Source organism: Schistocerca americana, chromosome 2 (genome assembly GCF_021461395.2).
Source record: "Schistocerca americana isolate TAMUIC-IGC-003095 chromosome 2, iqSchAmer2.1, whole genome shotgun sequence".
Lineage (NCBI taxonomy): Eukaryota > Metazoa > Arthropoda > Insecta > Orthoptera > Acrididae > Schistocerca > Schistocerca americana.
Genome location: NC_060120.1, coordinates 180,061,722 through 180,076,344, shown reverse-complemented (window position 1 = coordinate 180,076,344; position 14,623 = coordinate 180,061,722). Strand labels below are relative to the sequence as shown.

The 14,623-nt window shown below is 36.9% G+C and overlaps 1 protein-coding gene across 3 annotated transcripts in view; it reads left to right on the top strand.

Moving 5' to 3' along the window:
* LOC124595452 overlaps positions 1–14,623 on the top strand; it is a 179,205-nt gene that overhangs the window by 3,440 nt on the left and 161,142 nt on the right. For all 3 annotated transcript variants that reach the window (XM_047134198.1, XM_047134199.1, XM_047134197.1), the window contains exon 2: positions 2,963–3,129. The gene's annotated coding sequence lies outside the window, so the exon portion shown is untranslated. The remainder of the gene's footprint in view (positions 1–2,962; positions 3,130–14,623) is intronic.

The following is a 14,623-nucleotide window of genomic DNA, read 5'->3' as shown; positions in this document are numbered from 1 at the left end:
AAATATCTGGGTATAATATTGCAAAGCAATATGAAATGAAATTAGCATGTGAGGATTTTGGTAAGAAAGGTGAATGGTTGACTTTGGTTTATTGGGAGAATTCTAGGAATCTGTGGTTCATTTGTAACCGAGACTGCAAATAGGACACTAGTGTGACCTATTCTTGAGTACTGCTTTAGAGCTTAGGATCCATACTGTGTCAGATTAAAGGAAGGCATCAAATCAATTTGGAGGTGGTCTGCTTGATTTGTTACTGGTAGGTTTGAACAGTGTACAAGTGTTATGGAGATGCTTCAGGATCTCAAATGGGAATAGGTGAAGGGAAGGTGACATTCTTTTTGAGGAACACTACTGCGAAATCTTAGAGAACCGACATTTGAAGCTGACTGCAGAACGATTCTGTTGCCTCCAACATAGACTGTCTACAAGATATGAGAAATTAGGGCTCATATGGAGGCATATAGATAGCCGTTTTTCCCTCATTCTATTTGTGAGTGGAAAAGGAAAGGAGATGACTGGTAGTGGTACAGGGTACACTGCACTGTGCATCATAAAATGCATTGCAGAGTATCGATGTAGACATGGATGTAGTTGAACATAATGTTTATCATGTAGCCCTTGCCCCACACCCACCTCCACCCATTTCCACTGGGTACTATCTGGGAAAAAAAGCCCCCCGAATGCATGCCCACAATGGTGGCAACACCCTCTGGAGGAGCAAGCTGTATCTGTGGTATGAAGCCCATGTATCTCTTGCTTTTCTTCAATATCAGTACTCAGGCTGGACAGAGAATCCAAATCATTAGATACTAAGATCTCTGCACTCTTTTGTTAAACTGACACATTCCACAACAAATGGCTTATTATGAATATGTTTTGCAAAACATGGAACTAATTAACTAACCAACCAACAAGATTTTTTCCAAACAATTGACTAAGTGGGAGCACCACTTGAACAATAAATTTATTTAAACACACCTGAGAGATGTTTTCTGTGCAGGAAGATGTCGTTAATGAAATTTATGCAGCTTGCAGTGCACCACATATCCAAAATGTTTATCTTTTATTTGTGGCATCACAGTATATTTTTGATTTTAGACACGTATGCCTTCTATCTAGTAGCCACAACAGTGAAGGAGCAAGTAGAGGCAAGCACTTAATAAAATTTTCCATAAATCTGGTGAATGCTAAGTCAGTGTTGGAAGGAGAACGGATTCCAAATATCTAATGAGTAGACATATACTACAGTGGCAATACAAATTTTGAGGAGTTCTGTGTTAGAAGAAGCCACATCATGAAAGATTTACCCTGTTGGTGTATTCTGTGATCTGGACAGTGCCTGCAGTTGTGTTGAGCATAAAATTCGACAGGGGAACTAAAAAGGTATGGCATTAAAGGCACTTCCCTTATATGGTTGGAGTTGTATCTCAACAATAGGAAATGGAGGACCACATTAACAAATGATACAACAGTAACAAGACTAAATTTGGTGATGAGAAATATTAAGCATGTCATCCATCAAGGTTCAGTTCATGCACTGATCCTGTTCATAATCTGCATAAATGACACATATGGGACAATGGAGTGCATCTTCAAAAACTGTTATGACACAAATGCACTGACAAAATGCTCATACACATCCATAGATAGCACAGCCAGTTAAAAGAATGTAGTAGGTCTAAAACTGGTTCTGTGCAAGCACTTTAATTAACTCTGTCTCTTACAAAGACTCATATTAAATAACTCCAAACAAATAAAAATAACCTGAAGGTTCCAGAACCAGAGATCAACAGGAATGCAATGGATGAGACTCCACTTGTTAAGTTTCTAGGCAGTCCAGATGAATTATAAACTGAGGTGGCACTAGTGTGGGGATAGGTTAACAAAAAAGCTCAGTCATGCCTACTTTGCACTTAGAAATCTCTCATGTTGACATGCAGATGAGAGTGAAAGAATATTTTACTTACATGTAAGAATACTGTTCCTCAACACAATTTTCTGAGACAGTGCAGCTAAGATTAAAAACTTGTTTATTCTACAGAAGTATGAATTAAAATAATGTGTATGGTTGATAATGGAACATCTTGCAGAAGCATTGTGAGAGATTCTTACAATTTTGTACCAATACATATTGTTGTTCGCTGTACATTGTATGCAATGCTGTAATGATTATAGCCACTGACTAGCAACTTGTGTGTCACTGGTTCAGTTCCCACCTCCAGCAGTTATTTATCATTTCAGATTTGCAATTTCTCGAAGCTTTAGGGACTGACTGATTTATGGAATATTGGAATCTTGCTTCTAATTATTAGTAGAAATGATCTATCTCCCTTTTCATAACAAAAATTTATGAGGCAAGGTGCAGGCCCAGATATAGCTGGGTGTTCTCCATGTTCTGAATACACTGCCTGAATTCACTGCAACTTGCAGTGGAGGACCATACTTGGAGGACCATACTGGTGTAGCACTCAGCTGAACACATACACACATAGTGGTATGATAAAAGATGACATCTCTGGAGAGACTAATATACACATAGATATATAAAGTAATATAGAAACAGTTTCCATAACTAATCATGTGAGTAGATTAGTACTAGTTATAAATTTTTGCCAGTGTACTGTCTCTTGAAGTAAAATTTGATTCATTCCACATCCTTGAAGGCTCTCCTTCATGATGGAATTTATAAAACATAAGGTACAGCTGAATGAACTTAAATACCTTTCGAACTATGTCCTTACTATGCTCTTCAAGAATGTTTAGTCAGTGTGGTTTCTCATTGACATCTGTACCACAGTCAACATCAAATTTCTCTCTTATTAGTTTTTCAGTCCATTTAACTTAAAAATGTTATACAACAAACCTGAAAGGTTCTTTTAATACCTTGTCTGAATTCATGAACCACTGAGTTTCTTAGTATGGAACAAGTCTGAAGAAAAGTCAGTTCACATTCTTCTTACAGCATTGTTCGCATCACTTTCCTTAATCTGTTGTGCAGCCACTGGACACAAAAAAGGATGGAACAGAAAGAAGTTGTGGATGAGTGGCTTTCGGGCAAGGGCAGAAGAAAAGAAGATAGAAAGGCTGGGCATAAATTAACGAGAGAGATGGGTTGGCTACTTATAACAAGTAAGTACTAACACTAAAATTCCAGTTTTTCAAAGTTCCGTTTTAGAGACTGCTATGATCAGTCACTTGATGTTTTATTGATTATTATTATTATTATTATTATTTGGTTTCTCATTGACATCTGTACCACAGTCAACATCAAAATTCTTTCTTATTAGTGTTCAGTCCATTTAACTTATAAATGTTATGCAACAAACTTGAAAGGTTCTTTTAAACCTTGTCTGAATTCATGAACCACTGAGTTTCTTAGTATAGAACAAGTCTGAAGAAAAGTCAGTTCATATTCTTCTTACAGGATTGTTCATACCACTTTCCTTAATCTGTGTGTTGCAGCTACAAATTTATTGATTTATTAACGATTGCAACATGATAAATGACAACTTGTAAGCTATAAGCCACTACTAGTAAAAAATATTTCTTGAATCATGGTGGATAAAGAAGGGAGAATTGATCACTTCTGATAGGCTGTAAGAAGCATGGAATGTATACCTAAAATGAAATACTTAATCATCCACAATGAACAGATAAATTGATGAACAGTGGGGTCAGAGATTTTTTGAATAGACCAATGCATAGTTGTAATGTCATGAGGAGGAGGAGGAGAAGAATTTTGTATTATCTATATTTTTGATCAAGGCTACTAGAATAATTGTCAGATGGTTACTGATGGAAGCAACAAGTAACAGCAGATAATATTGCAGATAAAATTAGTCTAATGCAAAATGAAAGTAAACAATTAATACAATTCTTTACATAATTGTGTTAACAAGATAGTATTGTTGCTATTATTATAATAATGTTTTACCAATGACCCAACTGCTGGATAATTCTTTTGTATGCTAGGTATCATTTAATACTGTATATAATTTGCACTATCACCAAATACTGAGAAACGCTCAGGAAATGAGCTCCTGTTAAAATAATATTTCCCTAACAGGTCTTTCTCCTCCTGCACACACTCATTCAGTAAATATGGTAATGTGTGTTGACATAGCTAACGGCCCATTCGTACAGCAAACAAGTAGTGACTTGCTCTCAGCCTCATTTTTCACAACCGTTAAGTCTTACTTGATATAAGCCTTCTCTGCAGTGTGTATAAGCCATTTGCTCTGGGAATTTCCTGCTTTACAGGTAAGGTTTGACATGCTTGTGATAAATGAAAATCTTTTTTTTGTTCTTTTCTTTTTTTTTTTTTTTTTTAAAGAAAGAAAAAAATTCTGCTTGGAATTTGTGTCTACTAATAATACCAAAAACTTATTTAGTAATGAGATAGATATGTTTGTGTTATCTTTTTTAAATATATTGGCATGCATTTCTTTCCATTCTTCTTTCTAATTAGATTACTACATACAAAGCTTAGGTTCATGTGCCAGTATTTTGTCATTGTTTTTGTCTTTCTTTTTTGCTGGTATTACTTACTTTGTGCTTATAATTTACACTAGATATAATGTCACCTGATGAGATACTAACATTAGAGTATGATTGAAATACGAGTAGCTGCTGCTGTACTTTTAATACTCTCTTGAGTCAGGGAAGGCACTTATCAGTTTGCAAAACAAGAAATCTTGACTTGTATCATTATCATTACATTATTCTACATTATGACTGAAAGCTTACTCTATATTTGGTTATTATTCTGAACAAAACTAACTTCTTGTTTTTTGTGCACATTACTTTGTTGACATAATTTATAATTTTAGCCACTGATTACAGCTGGCTTCTTAACTAACTATATGTTGTTGTTGTTGTTGTGGTGGTGGTGGTGGTGGTCTTCAGTCCAGAGACTGGTTTGATACAGCTCTCCATGCTACTCTATCCTGTGCAAGCCTCTTCATCTCCCAGTACCTATTGCAACCTACATCCTTCTGAATATGCTTAGTGTATTCATCTCTTGGTCTCCCTCTATGATTTTTACCCTCCATGCTGCCCTCCAGTACTAAACTGGTGATCCTTTGATGCCTCAGAACATGTCCTACCAACCAATCCCTTCTTATAGTCAAGTTGTGCCACAAATTTCTCTTCTCCCCAATTCTATTCAATACCTCTTCATTAGTTACATGATCTACCCATCTAATCTTCAGCATTCTTCTGTAGCACCATGTTTCAAAAGCTTCTATTCTCTTCTTGTCTAAACTATTTATTGTCCATGTTTCACTTCCTTGCATGGCTACACTCCATACAAATACTTTCAGAAATGACTTCCTGACACTTAAATTTATACTCGATGTTATACAAATTTCTCTCCTTCAGAAACGCTTTCCTTGCTATTGCCAGTCTATGTTTTATATCCTGTCTACTTCGACCACCATTAGTTATTTTGCTCTCCAAATAGCAAAACTCGTTTACTACTTTAAGTGTCTCCTTCCCTAATCTAATTCCCTCAGCATAACCCAACTTAATTCAACTACATTCCGTTATCCTCATTTTGCTTTTGTTGATGTTCATCTTATATCCTCCTTTCAAGACACTGTTCTGTTCAACTGCTCTTCCAGCTCCTTTGCTGCCTCTGACAGAATTACAATGTCATCGGTGAACCTCAAAATTTTTATTTCTTCTCCATGGATTTTAATTCCTACTCTGAATTTTTCTTTTGTTTCCTTTACTGCTTGCTCAATATAGGTACAGATTGAATAACATCGGGGACAGGCTACAACCCTGTCTCACTCCCTTCCCAACCACCGCTACCCTTTCATGCCCCTTGACTCTTATAACTGCCATCTGGTTTCTGTACTAATTGTAAATAGCCTTTTGCTCCCTGTATTTTACTGCTGCCACCTTCAGAATTTGAAAGAGAGTATTCCAGTCAACATTGTCAAAAACTTTCTCTAAGTCTACAAATGCTAGAAACTATATGCATCACTTCCTGTAATAAACTGATGTGACACAAGGTATTATTGTTAATTTACTCCACTTATGTTTCAGTTAACCTTCATTTACCATTTAGGGGAACTGCAGGAACATATTACAACACAGAATTAAGTTCCTTGTGTTTAATTTCGGTTTACTAAAGCATTTTCTGCTAGTGTCACTGTAGAGTGTCATTAAGTATTTTTCATGAGTGATTGTTTATATTCCTCTTGTACATTTTACTAGCAGAGACCAACCTTGCAGATTGTTTTATTTTCATCATATTGTTGCATTCACAAGACAGTCTCTTTACTGCATATTTTGTGTTTTTGATGCTGAGTGTGTCAGCAGTAAAATACAGATCAATTGCTGGCTACTGACACAGAAGTCCAAGTATTAAATAAATAAAAAGCTATACTGATACACAAGATACTGATTTGTGTTATATTGATAGCACCAGGTTGAGAGCTAAATGATTTATTATATTTATTTTTATTTGTATTGTTAAATATCATTGTACATAACCGGTTGTCAGTTGGTTCTGCAGGATTTTTTTCTGACCTTATTAGCCTGAGTGTAACGTGAAAAGTGAGGCAGGTAGTGGATTCTCGAAGAGTTTTCTTAACTGGAAAGGGTCTGTGTGATAAATATGTTTCTTATATATCTAAAGACAAAGATGATGAGACTTACCAAACAAAAGCGCTAGCAGGTCGATAGACACACAAACAAACACAAACATACACACACAAAATTCTAGCTTTCGCAACCAACGGTTGCTTCATCAGGAAAGAGGGAAGGAGAGGGAAAGACGAAAGGATGTGGGTTTTAAGGGAGAGGGTAAGGAGTCATTCCAATCCCGGGAGCGGGAAGACTTACCTTAGGGGGAAAAAAGGACAGGTATACACTCGCACACACGCACATATCCATCCACACATACACAGACACAAGCCACGTGGAATGTTTCCCTCTATTATAAAAATATGTTTCTTGTTACTTGAAGACTGTTTTGAGTGTGACTTGTAAAATACTGTACAGTGGACAGAGACATTAATAATTTTTTCTCGAAACTGTTTGTTGTATGTCACTAGGAAGTTAGAACTGAAGAATAAAGTATAACAGATCCCATCTGATGGGGTAGGTGGATAATAATATTGGATTTGTTCATTCATTGTTGTCTTTTACAAGAGCCGGAAAACTATTTTTGCGGTCAGCCAGAAAGCGATGGAGAACATATTGACCATAATTTCCAGTCTGCAAGTCCACATCCTTCTTGTGCTCACTGAAAGAGAATGTTTCTACTCTGTATGACTTTAGTTTCAGTTTTTTTTTTGACTGCTTTTAAATTTTTGGCTAGAATTTTTAGAATGGAACTGACATTAGGACCTGACTTCTGAACTATTTTTTCAAGAATCGTTGTATTGATTGTTATTTTGATTAAAGTCTTGAAACTTGGTAGAGTTTTCTTAGGTTTTTCTTTAGTTTTGACTAATACTAGTTCACCAATGTTAAAAATAGTGGGGCAGGCTTTTGCATCATGCCTTCTTTTTCTACCCAAAACTCTTTTACTTGTATTTCCCATAGCCTGTGCCTTCTTCTCATCTATAGAGCTCTGAGATAGGGCTGGAAAATCATCCTTGTTTTAAAGGATGTTATGGGCTTCCTGATTAAACATTACTTCACATGGAGCAAAGCCTGTGGCATCATGTTTAAGATTTTTGGTGATTTCGTCAAAGTTTTTGATGTGATCAGCCCAAGTTCAATGCTTCCTGGCATATTAAGTCCTACACAGTCTGTTTAGCTCACACATAATTGTCTATTTCCCTGTGTAAAATACACTGAGATCCTTATATGGTGAATTCCTGCATTTTCTAGACATGCTTTAAATTTTCCCAAAATAAATTGCGACCTGTTGTCTGATAAGAGACTCTTAGGCTTGCCAGTCTTTACAAAATATACCTTTTCTAGCTAGTCTACCATCATTTTGGTGTTAGCTCTCTTTACTGGATGTAGTTTGACATACTAACTAAAGCTGTCAATGACCACAAAAACAAGGGTACATCCTCCTTTAGATGTGAGGAGGGGCCCAAAGAGATTGACTGCGTATAACTCCAGAGGTTCACTTGGTTGTACATTGTGCAATTTCCCTGTGCTATACTGTTTATGCATGTACCTTCTGACAGACAACACAGGTTGCTAGCCTTCTTGCTACTCTATGATGGATGTTGTCGAAAATCACTTGCTCACTTAATGTAGCTAAGCATTTCTTGGCTCCCTAATGGCTATATTGTAGATGCATGTAATCTATCAGCAAATCCACATATTGTGATGGAAAACATATTTTCTATTCTGATAAATCTAACTTTCTTATTCAGAACAAAATTCCTTTATGTAGGCAATAGCTCTGTGCAGCTCTTGGATAGCTGGGTACTCCTAAAAGGCTTTTGATTAACCTCGCCTGATCATCAACATTTTGCTCCCTTCTCAAGTTTTTACATACTTTCTTCAGGGCACCTTCCTCCTTGAGCTCATGTATGGCCAACATGCTCATTTCATTCTTATCTGCTAATGTTATTTCTAATTCCCTGCATAACTCAGCACTTCTTGATAGCCCATCTGCTATCACATTGTTTTTGATTTGATTTGATTTTTTATTGGTCCAGTTTTATCATACAGCACAAATTGTACAATTGATATTGGACAGGTCAAAGGTAAGTTACAATAATACATAGTATTAGCAAAACAGCAGGCAAATTAAAATAGGTATCTATTACAAGTAATTTTGTTACGCTTTATTAGAAATGCCTTTAGTTTAGCTTTAGATATTGGATGAGTAGCATTTTTTATTTCCTCTGGTATCTTATTGTGTAGTATTACACCAATGTTAATTATGCTCCTCTGATAGGGGGTTATTCTGTGATATTTTTGATGTATATTTGATTTCCCTCTGGTACTATAGTTGTGTACATTTTTGTTCTGTAGCAGTTTGGCTGTTTTCAGGAGGTAGTCCCTAGTGAACGAGATAGTTTCATAAATGAATAAACTTGGAACATTTAGAATACCAAGCTCAGCAAAATGGGATTTACCGGACTCCATCTGTTTAAGGCCACAAATTATTCTTAGAGCTTGTTTTTGCATTCTAAAAACCTTTACACTGTGAGTTGAGTATCCCCAGAAAATGATCCCATATCGGACTAGTGAGTGGACCTGTGCATAGTATGCCTGCAGTACTGCTGTTTTGCTTGTTCTAGCCTTTAAAATTCTTAGGCCATAGCATACAGATGATAGTTTTCTAAACAAGTTATTTATATGTGTGTCCCACTTTAAGTCTTGCTGAACCCATAGACCCAAAAATTTTGTGACACTTACATTTTCTAGGGGATCATTTTTCAATTGTGCTTGACTAGACATTTGATTAATTGGAGGAATTAAATGATCTTGCCACTGGTGGGGAGGCTTGCATGCCTCAGCTAAACAGATAGCCATACTGTAGGTGCAACCATAATGGAGGAGTATCTGTTGAGAGGCCAGACAAACATGTAGTTCCTGAAGAGGGGCAGCAGCCTTTTCAGTAGTTGCAGGAGCAACAGTCTGGATGATTGACTGATCTGGCCTTGTAACACTAACCAAAACAGCCTTGCTGTGCTGGTACTGTGAATGGCTGAAAGCAAGGGGAAACTACACCATAATTTTTCCTGAGGGCATGCAGCTTTACTGTATGGTTAATGATGATGGTGTCCTCTTGGATAAAATATTCTGGAGGTAAAATAGTCCCCCATTCGGATCTCTAGGTGGGGACTACTCAGGAGGACATTGTTATCAGGAGAAAGGAAACTGGCGTTCTACGGATTGGAGCATGGAATGTCAGATCCCTTAATCGGGCAGGTACGTTAGAAAATTTAAAAAGGGAAATAGATAGGTTAAAGTTAGATATAGTGGGAATTAGTGAAGTTTGGTGGCAGGAGGAACAAGACTTCTGGTCAGGTGAATACAGGGTTATAAATACAAAATCAAATAGGGGTAATGCAAGAGTAGGTTTAATAATGAACAGGAAAATAGGAATGCGGGTAAGCTACTACAAACAGCATAGTGATTGCATTATTGTGGCCAAGATAGGTACAAAGCCCATGCCTACCACAGTAGTACAAGTTTATATGCCAACTTGCTCCGCAGATGATGAAGAGATTGATGAAATGTATGATGAGATAAAAGAAATTATTCAGATAGTGATGGGAGACAAAAATTTAATAGTCATCGGTTACTGGAATTCGATAATAGGAAAAGGTAGAGAAGGAAATGTAGTAGGTGAATATGGATTGGGGGGAAGAAATAAAAGAGGAAGCTGCCTGGTAGAATTTTGCACAGAGCATAACTTAATCATAGCTAACACTTGGTTCAAGGATCATTAAAGAAGGTTGTATACATGGAAGAAGCCTGGAGGTACTAGAAGGTATCAGATTGATTATATAAAGGTAAGACAGAGATTCAGGAACCAGGTTTTAAACTGTAAGACATTTCCAGGGGCTGATGTATACTCTGACTACAATCTATTAGTTATGAACTGTAGATTAAAACTGAAGACACTGCGAAAAGGTGGGAATTTAAGGAGATTGGACCTGGATAAACTGAAAGAACCAGAGGTTGTAGAGAGCTTCAGGGAGAGCATTAGGGAACGATTGACAAGAATGGGGGTAAGAAATACAGTAGAAGAAGAATAGGTAGCTTTGAGAGATGAAATAGTGAAGGCAGCAGAGGATCAAGTACGTAAAAAGACAAGGACTATTAGAAATCCTTGGGTAACAGAAGATATATTGAATTTAGTTGATGAAAGGAGCAAATACAAGAATGCAGTAAATGAAGCAGGCAAAAAGGAATACAAACGTCTCAAAAATGAGATTGACAGAAAGTGCAAAATGGCTAAGCAGGGATGGCTAGAGGACAAATGTAAGGATGTAGAGGCATATATCACTAGGGGTGAGATAGATACTGCCTACAAGAAAATTAAAGAAACCTTTGGGGAAAAGAGAACGACTTGTATGAATATCAAGAGCTCAGATGGAAACCCAGTTCTAAGCAAAGAAGGGAAATCAGATAGGTGGAAGGAATGTATAGAGGGTCTATACAGGGGAGATGTTCTTGAGGAAAATATTAGAGAAATGGAAGAGAATGTAGATGAAGATGAAACAGGAGATATGATACTGCATGAAGAGTTTGACAGAGCACTGAAAGACCTAAGTCGAACAAGGCCCCGGGGGTAGACAACATTCCATTAGAACTACTGACAGCCTTGGGAGACTTGGGAGAGCCAGGCCTAACAAAACTCTACCATCTGGTGAGCAAGATGTATGAGACAGGTGGAATACTCTCAGACTTCAAGAAGAATATACTAATTTCAATCCCAAGGAAAGCATGTGTTGACAGATGTGAAAATTATCGAACTATCAGTTTAACAAGCCACGGATGCAAAATACTGACACGAATTCTTTGCAGACGACTGGAAAAACTAGTAGAAGCCAGTCTCGGGGAAGATCAGTTTGGATTCTGTAGAAATGTTGGAACACGCGAGGCAATACTGACCCTACGATTTGTCTTAGAAAATAGATTAACGAAAGGCAAACCTACATTTCTAGCATTTGTAGACTTAGAGAAAGCTTTTGACAATGTTGACTGGAATACTCTCTTTCAAATTCTGAAGGTGGCAGGGGTAAAATACAGGGAGCGAAAGGCTATTTACAATTATTACAGAAACCAGATGGCAGTTATAAGAGTCGATGGGCATGAAAGGGAAGCAGTGGTTGGGAAGGGAGTGAGACAGGGTTGTAGCCTGTCCCTGATGTTATTCGATCTGTATATTGAGCAAGCAGTAAAGGAAACAAAAGAAAAATTGAGAGTTGGAATGAAAATCCATGGAGAAGAAATAAAAACTTTGAGGTTCGCCGATGACATTTAAATTCTGCCAGAGACAGCAAAGGACCTGGAAGAGCAGCTGAATGGAATGGACAGTGTCTTGAAAGGATAATGGAATGTAGTCAAATTAAATTGCGTGATTCTGCAGGAATTTGATTAGGAAATGAGATGCTTAAAGTAGTAAAGGAGTTTTGCTATTTGGGGAGCAAAATAGCTGATGATGGTCGAAGCAGAGAGAATATAAAATGTAGACTGGCAATGGCAAGGGAAGTGTTTCTGAAGAAAAGAAATTTGTTAATATCAAGTATAGATTTATGTTTCAGGAAGTCGTTTCTGAAAGTATTTGTGTGGAGTGTAGCCATTTATCAAAGTGAAACATGGACGATAAATAGTTTAGACACGAAGAGAATAGAAACTTTTGAAACATGGTGCTACAGAAGAATGCTTAAGATTAGATGGGTAGATCACATAACTAATTAGGAGGTACTGAATAGAATTGGAGAGAAGAGAAATTTGTGGCACAACTTGACTAGAAGAAGGGATCGGTTGGTAGGGCATATTCTGAGGCATCAAGGGATCACCAATTTAGTACTGGAGGGCAGCGTGGAGGGTAAAAATCGTAGAGGGAGACCAAGAGATCAATACACTAAACAGATTCAGAAGGATGTAGGTTGCAGTAGGTACTGGGAGATGAAGAAGCTTGCACAGGATAGAGTAGCATGGAGAGCTGTATCAAACCAGTCTCTGGACTGAAGACCACAACAACAACAATGAGTTTGTTTTTTGTGAACTTTCTCCTCTGGACTGCAATGTCTCTGAACTGGATCCAGTGAGCAATATGCTGGTGTCATTGGCAAACACAGTAGTTTTTGTTGGACTCATATATATATAACTAAGTCGTCCACATAAATCAAGGAGAGCAGTGGACCTAAGATTGAGCCCTGTGGTACACCATATTTTATTGGTAATTTGCTAGAAAGAAAGGAGCTGTTTCTTGTTTTATTCATTTTTTTTAAATTCATACTGAAGTGATACTCTCTGCCTGTGGTTTTTTAAGTATGAACACTACCAGCTATGTGCTACACCTCTTACTCCTCGTCTTTCTAATTTTTTAGCAGTGTGTTATGGTCCGGGACATCAAAGGCTTTTGATAGATCTATAAAAATACTTGTAGCTATTTTATGTTGATCAAGGGATTTTAAAATGCAGTTTAAGAATTAAAAAATTCCTGTCTGTGTAGATTTAGGCTTTCTAAAACCATGTTGTTGTACTGTAAGAGGTGCATATTTATTTATGAAACTTAAAAGCCTGTCATAAAAGAGTTTTACTAGTATTTTTGAGTAGGACCTTAACTGTGACACGGGTCCGTAGTTTGATATTTTTTCAGAAGAACTTTTTTTTTGCAGTGGTGAAACTTTTGCTATTTTAAAAATGTTTGCAAACACACCAGTTTTTAAAGAGAGGTTGAAAATTTTTGCCAAGGAGTTTGCTATGTGGTGAGCACATGCTTTTAATCAGGTACTTCATCAAGACCACTTGACATTTTATTGCTTAATGATTTAATTTTACTGATAATTTCATTGGAGTTTGTTTCATAAACATACGCAGAAGCAGTCTAGATCACTGACTTGCTGAAGAAACTTGGGACTGGTCTTTGATAGTGTACTTGAATGAGGTCTTCAGCTAGTGAAGTGAAGTATTCATTGAATTTTTCCACAACTGAATTTGGGCCTGTGACTTTTGAGCCTTCTAGTGTTAATGACACATTCTTTTTCTTTGGTGCTGAAGTACAAGTCTCTTTCTTTATAACTCTCCACGTGGATCTCATTTTGTTAGATGAGTTTCTTATCAAATTGTCATTCCACATAATTTTTACCTCTTTGACTACTCTGCCATAGATTCTTTTGTAGGATTTTGAATAATCTGCAAATTCTTGGGTTAGTCTATATTTCTTACAACAGTACTGCAGAAATCTGTTTCTCTCCCTGGAAATTTTTATGCCTTTTGCTATCCATTGCTTATTATTGTTAGATTTTACTGTTTTTACTACTTTTGGAAATACTACATTAAAATAGTGAAGAAAGATGCTCTGAAAACTCATGTACATGCTATCAACATTGTTCTGAGTGGTGATGCTTTTGCAGTTTTCCTTCACCAGTAAGAGATTAAAAATTCTAATGTTATCTTCAGAAAAGGTTCTTTTTTCAACTACTTTTTTTGGAACTGCTACTACTTGTTGGTATTTCTATACACAGCAGCTGTGCCTCATGATCACTATAACCCATGCTCAGTACTCTGCTTGTGAATCTGTAATTTGTTCCTGAGATGAATATTTGATCAATAATCGATTTTGTGCATTCTGTTAATCTTGTTGGGCAGTGTATTGTGGAGATCATATTGAATGTGTTGGTCATATTTATCAATGCATCTCTGATGTTGCTGTCTTTTGAAAAATCAATATTGAAATGCCCACAAAACACTATCTTCCCTTGTATGTACTTAATGTCAAGGTAGAACTGCTAATGGTACATGGTTGAACTGCTAATGGTACATGTCCCACCTGGTTTGTCTTGGATGTCCCAGTTTGCAAGTTTTTAAAAATGTAAGTACCTTGTGATCACCATAGATTATCACCTCGTTCTGTAACAAATAATGTTGAAACTTCCGCATACCAAACATGATAGCCAGTGCCTGTAATTCTGAAATTCCATAATTCTGCTTAGCAGGTTGCAGTGGATGACTC